This window comes from Cervus elaphus, chromosome 32 (assembly GCF_910594005.1).
Source record: "Cervus elaphus chromosome 32, mCerEla1.1, whole genome shotgun sequence".
Taxonomy (NCBI): domain Eukaryota; kingdom Metazoa; phylum Chordata; class Mammalia; order Artiodactyla; family Cervidae; genus Cervus; species Cervus elaphus.
In genome coordinates this window covers 24905585-24915071 of record NC_057846.1, presented here as the reverse complement: position 1 = coordinate 24915071, position 9487 = coordinate 24905585, and positions in this window count along the sequence as shown.

Genomic DNA, 9487 nt, shown 5'->3' with positions numbered 1-9487 from the left:
TTGTTCAGTCGTGTCTGACTCTCTGCGACTCCGTGGACTGTAGCCCCCCAGGCTCCTCTGTCTGTGGAGTTCTCCAGGCAAGAATACTGGCGCGGGTTGCCTTGCCCTCCTCCAGGGCATCTTCCTGACCCAGGGACTGAACTCACCTGTCTTAGGTCTCCTGAACTGCAGGTGGAGTCTTTACTGCTGAGCCAGCAGGGAGGCCCCTTGGTGGGGTGAGGCTTTACCTATCTGTAGGATGGGGCCGCCGCTAAGAGGGGAAGTGACCACTGCTGTCCTTGCCAGGAACCAGCAGGTTCTGGAGTCACCTTCTGCCTTCAAGCATCCTAACCCACTCGGCATCCAAGCCAGGAAATGGCACTGCTAACACTTTGTTTTTGAGCTTCACGCTTACCTCTTCATGACTAAATTGTTTATGCTTCCAGAAGAGTTGAGGGAAATAAAGTGGCACATCGAAAATAATTAAAAAACAGCATCGTATTACAAACTGATGCAGTATATAACTAAATACCAGAATAAGCGCTGAATTAGGAAGTTGAGTGTGTAAGGACCAAGGTGTTTGAGAGAATGCTGGATCTTTGAATTGAGAGTTGCCTGGAGATTGGTGAAGGTGAACATAGGCAAACAGGAGCATGCACACCTAGAACTCTAATACTGAGTGGTTTGATGCGTAGGACGGAGCCAGACTGGAGAGGGTGTGGATCGACAACCAGACAGAGGCGTTTGGGTTTGATAATGCAGAAAGTATGAAACACTCAGATGTTTTTGAGTGGAATAAGCCTGACAAAGAGCTGAATGGCAGCATTAACTCTCAAAATCTCAGTTTTCTAATGTGTAAACATTGATACGTTTGTGTATTCACATATTACAAATATATCATGCGAGGAAAAATGTGTTTGAGGGAGGAAATAAACAAACGCGTTATTGACGTTCTTAGTGAGAATCTCAGTCGGCATTAACATTAAAAGCATAAACCCTTCTTTTCGAAGTTTGCTTATAATCCTTCCATTTGCGTGTTAGTTCTGGCAACAGCAATGACAGCTCCATCTACGCATGAAAACAGCAAAGGTAAACAGCACAGGAGCTACTGTAACCAAGAAGGCAGGTGAAATAGACACTGGCACGACTTGGCTTTGGGTTTAGATTCTGTTCTTAATTCTGAAGTCCTAAAATGCACAAGCTAAAGAAATAGAAAGGGGCCTACCACCTAGTAGGATTCACTAGGCAGTGTTGGATAACTTCCTATCATGGAAGCTGTGGCAGATGCTGGCTTCCCAGAGGGGAGGCTGGACAGCACACTCACGGATGCTGAACCAGATTCAGGACTATGCCAAGCAGAGGATTTTGAGGCACCAAGTTATTTGCAGGCCGGCAACAAAAGGCACCGTTATCACATCGTGAGGTCTGGCTCATGTTGAGGTCTGGCCTATGTTGATGAATGAGGACTCTGGCCCAAAATACAAAAACGGAAGTGATTTTCTAGAAGTCTTGCTTTATGTTCATATTACTGCATCTCTCAGGGTTTCTAAAATGCTCAATAAATTTTTTACGTATAAATACATTTAAAAAGTTACAATTGGATGGCATGTTATAAAAACATCATGCATACTATATATTTTTTTTTCATTAATTTCTTATACAGTTGTTAAAACACAAATTTTTGTAGCTTACTTGCTTAATACGCCTGAGATTAAAATGCTTAAAATGCTTTCTGTTTTCCCGTATTAGAGAGGACAACCAGAATTCGTGTTCTCAAATCAGGGCAAAAATATCTTTGAGACAGTATGATTATTATGTGAGTCTGCCCTTTTAGTGCTCCTTTTAAAAGTTGCAATTCACCTTTAAAAATTAGAGTCCACTGACATGCAGAATGATCATAAAATAGATGTTTCATTGTTAGGGTGGAAAGTTTCTATAATTGGGTTTTAATTAAGTTATTTTAAATGGATATTTCAAAACCTGAGTGGGCGTGTTAATAACGTGCTAATATATGCAGCTGGTAATGTCTTTTCTCCTATTGATTGTGAGTGAAACACGCTTTTATCGAGATTTGCCCCTGTCATTTCTTCTTCAACACCCCCCTTTTTTCTCTTCCCTCCATAGGCATTCACGTGGCAACTTTGAATATACTCCTAACTAGGAGTAGGAGTATATTGAAAATACTCCTAAATAGGAAACAAAGCTGTGAAGCCCCATTCCCAGGCTTCAGATCAAAACTTCCACTGTTTACATCTTTACCTATTCTGTCCACATTAAACTTTGGATGTCAGACGGCATAGATGCTTTGAAAGGAAGCTGTGGTGTGTCCTCCGAAGGGCAGGCACAGGAGACATTGCTTTGAACACTGATCCTTTAGCTTTCCTGACTCGGAGGAGAGCAACATGCAGGTGGATACAGGGAAGTCTGCTTGCTTCCGAAAAGCCAAGACCCTCAATCGTTTCATCCTGTTTTCATTACTGGGAACTCGGGATTCTAACTCAGGGTAGCACACAGGCTCTCTGGAGGATAGCTGGAGATGAGATTTGGATGAATTAAGAAGACTGCCCTCTCCCAAGAGTGCCCCATGGCTGGCCCACGCAGCAGACCTTCTGACTCCAAAGTATGTTTGGAGTAACAGGCTCGTGTGACAGGCTGCAGTCCGTGTGACAGGCTCAGCAGACTTCAGTTCTGACACACAGTTGCCGTCTGGTTGTCTCTAGGTGCTGTGATGAGCTCCCACCCCAGACGCCCACTGGGACCCAGCCTCCTTGTTCTCAGCGCACGTCTCCCGTATGCATAGCCCTCTCACACTCCAGCCCTCTTCTTATGATTTGTTGTCAGCATCGTGTGGCTTCTGTGTGTTCAAGCATGAGGCACCAGAGAGTTTTCAAGAATAGGTAAGACATCTATGAGTTGGATATATGTCGTCATGGATATTTTCTTATAGAGTGTCAGGAGGACAGGAAGTAGCCATAGTACTCTTTAATCCATTGGCCAAATTTGGGTGGTTCAAGGTAATATCAATATATTCCATTTTCATGCCTAGATGCTACACTGGCATCAGTATATTTATGATAGAAATATACTGATCTGTAGAAATGAATTAGATGACTACAGCCTCAGAATATAAGGGGGAAAAAGTGTTATTTTGGATTTAAGTTGCAAAGGCTAGAATATCATGTGTAGTTTCAGTAGAACAATGTGCTATGCTAGTTGGTTTGCTAAGGTGGCACCAGGAGTGGAGCTAATCAGATTTACATCCTAGCTCTGTCACTTTTACGATGTGTGTGCAGTTTGGACAAGTTTCTGAGCTTCTCCAAGCCTCAGTGTCCCCAGATGCGAAATGCTAATGTTGATTGTCTCCTGTGATTGTTGTGAGGATTTCGTGAATTATTACGTGATTAAACAAGACTCAAGGAGTCCTACCTGTTACTGTTGTTGGATCAGGCAGTAACATTTGAATGGATCCCTGTTTGCAAGAGAACTTTGACTCAATGAAAGGCAAGTGCAACGCATGCTGAAAGAAAAGCACATCCACTCTGCCTTCATAACAGATAAGGAGCTGGCAGATACGGTTAACGTACATATAGAAAATGCAAATTCAACACAGTTATGTTCTACCCAGCTTTCTAGTAGCTGACTGATTTAAGCCGTCCCTTCTAAGTGGCTTCATTGTTAAACGTATTCTAAATATTTAACCACTGAAGGGTTTTTTTAAATATAATTTTATTTATTTACTTACCTATATTATTTTTGGCTGTGCTGGGCCTCCATTGCTGTGCGGTCTTTTCTCTAGTTGTGGCAAGTGGGGGCTACTCTGTAGTTGTGGTGTACGAGCTTCTCATTGCAGTGGCTTCTCTTGATGCGGCACACGGGCTCTCAGATGCGTGGGCTTCAGTAGTTGTGGCTCCCGGGTTCTAGAGCACAGGCTCAGTAGTTGTGGCAAATGGGCTTAGTTGCCCCATGGCATGTGGGGTCTTCCCAGATCAGGGATAGAACCCATGTCTTCTACATTGGCAAGTGGATTCTTTACCACTGAGCCACCAGGGAAGCCCCTGAAGCCGCTTTTGCACACTTGGTTTTTGGTCTCTTATCCTCAAACTTCCCATACATACCAAGTCTATAGTACCTACCACCCTTCTTTGATCTGTAAGTGCTGTCCCCACCTTCTTCCTACATCTTTGCTAAGATGCGAAAGAATATCTCCCAAAACTTCAAAACAAATATTTCAGAATCCTCAGAAAATTCCCCACATTATCTGTATTGAAACAGCACTCACTTGGCCCCAGTGTAGAACCCATCATGGACAAAGAATTTGGAAAATGTATTATTTAAGGTGGGCTAGAGTTCAGCTGTAAGAAACCGCACATAAACAACCACTGCAAAATGAGATGAAGTCCCTGATATTTAGCTATAGATGTAGGCGTGGTTCTCGCCAGGTGGGGTCTTGCTCGGATAGAGCATCTCAGTTTCTTGGTGTTGCACAGCCTTTTTTGTACCCGTTCAGGATAGACATGCCAAAAATTTACACAGATATGGGCAGACGTCAGTGCCGCTCTGAATTCTTAGTGGAAATCAACAATCAACAAGCCTACACATTCAGTTAGGAGAAGAGCCAAGAGTTGTTAGCGTGGCATTGCTGATCTGTATCTCTAAGCACGCAGCATCCCCTGTCCATCTCCACTCCCCAGCCTTTGTCTCTTACCCTGCCATTGTAATGGCAGTTTGATTTGGAATTTTGTCGACCGAAATCCAGTCACACACAAAATGCTACACTCATCCAAAAAAGAAAATAATGGTAGGTGATGTTTTTACTCCAAATATGAGCCTTATGCGACAGTAACTTGATAGCATAAAGAAAAAATATGTAAACATGTATATGTATACAAATATGATGTTTATGGCTGTATGTCTTGGTCTTTGTTAGCTGCTGTAACAAAATACCATGGACTGGGTGGGCTAAACAACAGAAATTTATTTTCTTATACTTCTAGAGGCTATAAGTTCCTGATCAAAGTCCCACAGGGTCAGGAGCACCGTCTTGCTGGCCTGTACAACTGTGGCCTAACAAGACCTTTCCTTGGTGAATGGAGAGAGAGAAAGAGTGAGAGAGACTCTTCTTATAAAGCCACCAATCCTATCAGATTATGCCACACATTCATGATCTCATTTAACTTGTGTGTGCGTGCATGCTCAGTTGTGTCCGACTCTTTGCAACCCCATCTCCTGTAGCCTGCCAGACTCCTCTGTTCCCGGAATTGTTCAGGCAAGAATACTGGAGTGGGTTGCCATTTCCTCCTCCAGGAAATCCTCCCAACCCCAGGGATTGAACTCATGTCTCCTGAGGCTCCTGCATTGGCAGGCAGATTCTCTACCACTGAGCCACCTGAGAAGCCGTGAATTACCTCCTGAAAACTCAGTCTCCAAATACAGTCCACATTGGAGGTTAAGGCTGGGCTTAATTATAGAAACTGGGGGAGGGTGGTGGTGAACAATTCAGCCCATACTATGGAACCAGTGCTGTAAACCATTGTTGTACAGATTTATTCAGAAAAGTAAACAATCTATTATAATTAATTGTCAGGTCTTATAACATCTAAGGTTACTCTGCAGACCTTACCAAACCCTGTGTCTTTCATTTCTGGTCCTATCTCAGTAACAGGATAGCTTTTCTCATCGCATTTTCTCCTGGTAAGTTCAGTTAACACACATAGCATTATTTCAGCACTTGGTGTTTGAAATCAACAACCCGTCTTTTCCCATGCCAGCCAGTTTCCTACATCATACGTGCCAGTTCTAGTTTATGAGACCTGAACTTGTAGTGCTTTTGTTCTTCAGATTTCTCCAGTACCTAAATTTCATGCTAAGATTCCTAAAGTTGTTTATCCTCCCAGCCTTCTGAGATCTGGAAGCTATACCTAAGTGCCAGCCCCCTCACGCTTGTAAGTGTTTGCATTTCATGTCTGCAAGTCAAGCTTCACACTGTTCTGAAGGCTCACTGATTTGTCAAAGGAAAGGAGAACGTATTCAATTGCAATCATCATATTTAACTCTGTCTCCGTGAGATTTATCAATTTCCAACCAGTTTATCACTTCTTATTTTCCTCTCTCACCAGTTTTCTGAGTAACCCCTGTCCTGCCACGGCAATTAGCACATGCACCCCCGGCCACCGCACCTCCAAGCACGTGTACACCCTCTTTCTCAGGGTATGTTCTTCCATTACTGCCAAGTAGAAACCTCTTTTCAAAAGAAAGAGATTGCATCTCATTGGCCCCTTAGCCCACCACTCAAATATATACCCAGAAATTTTCATGGAACTCAAAAAAGCCTTTGGATCAAAGCTTAATGTGTTTCCTAGTTGGCAGGCAACACAGCTTAGAATTTTCTCTTTTTTTTTTTAATTAATTTTTTACTGAAGTATATCTGATTTGCAGTGTTGTGTTAATTTCTGCTATAGAGCAAAGTGACTCAGTTATACACATATATACATTCTTTTTTATATTCTTTTTCATTATGGTTTATCCCAGGAGATTGTATATAGTTACCTGTTCTATACAGTAGGACTAGCTGTTTATCCATTCTAAATGTAATAGTTTGTGTCTATCTCCCAGACTGGGGTTTTCTTAAAGATTTTTATGAAAAGTCACTGCAACTACCTTGACAGTCCTTGCAGGCCCAGACACTCCACTCTATAGTTAGATTACGATGTAGGTTTTATGTGTCTGGGAAGTCTAAATCTAGAAACCATTTTAGATGGCTTTGAATTATTTGGGGAATAGTTTTAAAAACTTAAATGGTTTCTCAGTCACATCAGAGTATACAAACTTATTATTTATGATTAATCTCCAGGCCATTGTGACTTGATTTAAGGCCTTTCCCTTCCCGAACTTCACTCACCTAACCACGCCCCTAGCTCTAGCTGAAGGGACCCATGAGAGGTGCTTGATCTACACTGGCCCTGACACCGTTTTGTTTTAGAAAAGTAGGATTGAGAGAGGCCAGTCACTCTCCACGGGCCTCTTGAGCTCAAGGCATGTAAAACTAAGATCTGCAAGGTCCTCTTCTGCCATGAAAGAGAGCTGAGCCACAGAGAAAAATGATGGAAGCTGACGGGCAGAGAGAAAGAGAGTAAGGACCCAGGCAGCCCCAGAGGGAGACAGAGGATGACTGAGAGAATGAGCTAGGTTTCCAAGGGAACTGCCAGCTGCTCTCTCCCGTGGTTTCTGAGGCCCAGCTGCTAGTTCTTCATCTGAGTTCCATGACCTTCCCTTATATAATGAGTTGAATGGTGTTATGGTCTGAATGTTCATGTCTGCCCCCCTAAATGTGTGTGTTGAAAGCTTCATCTCCAATGTGATCGTATTTGGGGGAGGGGGGGAGCAGTTAAGTCATGAGGCTGGAGCCTCATGCATGGGATTGGTGCCCTTATAAGCAGGAACATTACAGCACTTGCCTCCTGTCTTGGCTCCTCATCATGTGTGGACACAGCAGGAAGAGGCTGTCAGCGAACCAGGAAGCAGGCCTGGATCTGCTGACACCTTGACTTTGGGCTTCCCAGCCTCTAGAACTATGAGAGAGAAATGTGCATCGTTTAAGCCACCCAGTCTATTGTTATTTGTTATATCAGCCCAAACCAAAGTATAGGGTGACCTCCCAAGAGATATGTCAACCTAAAACTTCAGAATTGACCCTGTGTGGAATAAGGGTCTATGCAGATATAAGTCAAGATCTTGAGCCGAAATCATTTTTGGACTAGGTGGGGCTTAAATTCAGTGATGGATGTCCTTTTAAGAGGCTGAAAAGGGGAAGACAGAGACGTAGAGGAGATGATGGTGTAAAAACAGTGATGAAGGATGGAGACACAGCTTGGAATGATGCATAGACAAGCCAAGGAATGGCCAGGATGGCTGGGCAGCCACGGGAGGCTACATGAGAACTGGGAGATGATTCTCCCCAAGAGTCTTCAGAGCCAGTGGTCCTGCCACTGCTTGATTCTGGACTTTCTGACTCCAGAACCATGAGAGAATAAATTTCTATTGTTTTAGGTCAACTGGTGTGTGGCAATTTGTTGCAGCAGCCTTACGAGACGGACACACCTCTTAAATCTTTTACTTTGTTCTATTTAAACTAACAGGGACAATGTTTAGCTTTACTAATAAGCAAAAGTTATTTCACTAAGACAGAGGTTTATTTATAAATAACAATTTCTTGACAAACACTATTTAAAATTATACTTATTGTAGGACAGCAAAATATTATTTAAAATAATGTTAACATATTTAACAAACTGCACTGCAGTCCATGCTGTGCTTAGTCACTCAGTCATGTCCAGATCTTTGTGACCCCTCTTTGTGACTGTCCCCTCAGGTTCCTCTGTCCATGGGGATTATCCAGACAAGAATACTAGAGTGGGTTGCCATGCCTTTCTCCAGGGAATCTTCCCAACCCAGGAATCGAACCCAGGCCTCCCACCTTGCAGGCAGATTCTTCACCATCTGAACCACCAGGGAAGCCCAAGAATACTGGAGTGGGTAGCCTATCCCTTCTGCAGGGGATCTTCCCGACCCAGGAATTGAACCAGGGTCTTCTGCATTGCAGATGGATTCTTTACTTGTTAGATCATGATGTAGGTTTTATGTGTCTGGGAACTCTAAATCTAGAAACCATTTTAGATGGCTTTGAGTTATTTCGGGAATAGTTTTAAAAACTTAAATGGTTTCTCAGTCACATTGAAGAGAATATAAAAACAGCTGTAGTCCATGGGGGTCTCAAAGAGCCGGACACAACTTAGTGACTGAACAACAACAGTTTAACAAACCATTGCATCAAAACAAGGAGATAATGGATAGTGAGGACAATGACTACCCTGTAGTCATAGTTTGTCCATTTGACACGGGCTCAGCATCCAATGTAAATATTTTCCCTGCTGTTCTAAGATGGGAAGATCCTGGCATGCATTTGATTTTTCAGTTTGTCTTCTAATTATTCATGGAAATGATAATGCCTTTTTCTTTAGTTACTGATCACAGTGAAGTACAGATCTATAGAGCACTAAACTTCAAACAGGAAAAAACCATCTAATGAGAAAGGGGGAAAAAGAGCCATTAGATTCCAAGTTCTCTAGGCTAAACTCACCACCCTCAGTCTCTTTCACAAATCAACAGGACTGTTCTCTTCAGCTATGGCCCGTTAATTAGCTGATCCTCTAGTATTTGGGACTGTAGTAAGAGATTCCATCTTCCCACAGGGAGACATGCAAACCTACAAAGACCTAGAAAATAGACCAGACACTGGAACAGGACATGATTTAGTGAAACTCACTCAGTTTAAAGAAAAAATGTAAGGCCCAGAGAGGTGCTGTGAATTCCTTGTAGTTGCACAATCCACTTAATGCATTCTGACTGCTACTAAGTGCAGGACCAAGGAGGCTGCAAGACAGGGCTGCTTAGAAATGCACAAGACTGCCTTAAAGAAGAAAAAAAAATAAAAACGAGCAAATGCAAAACA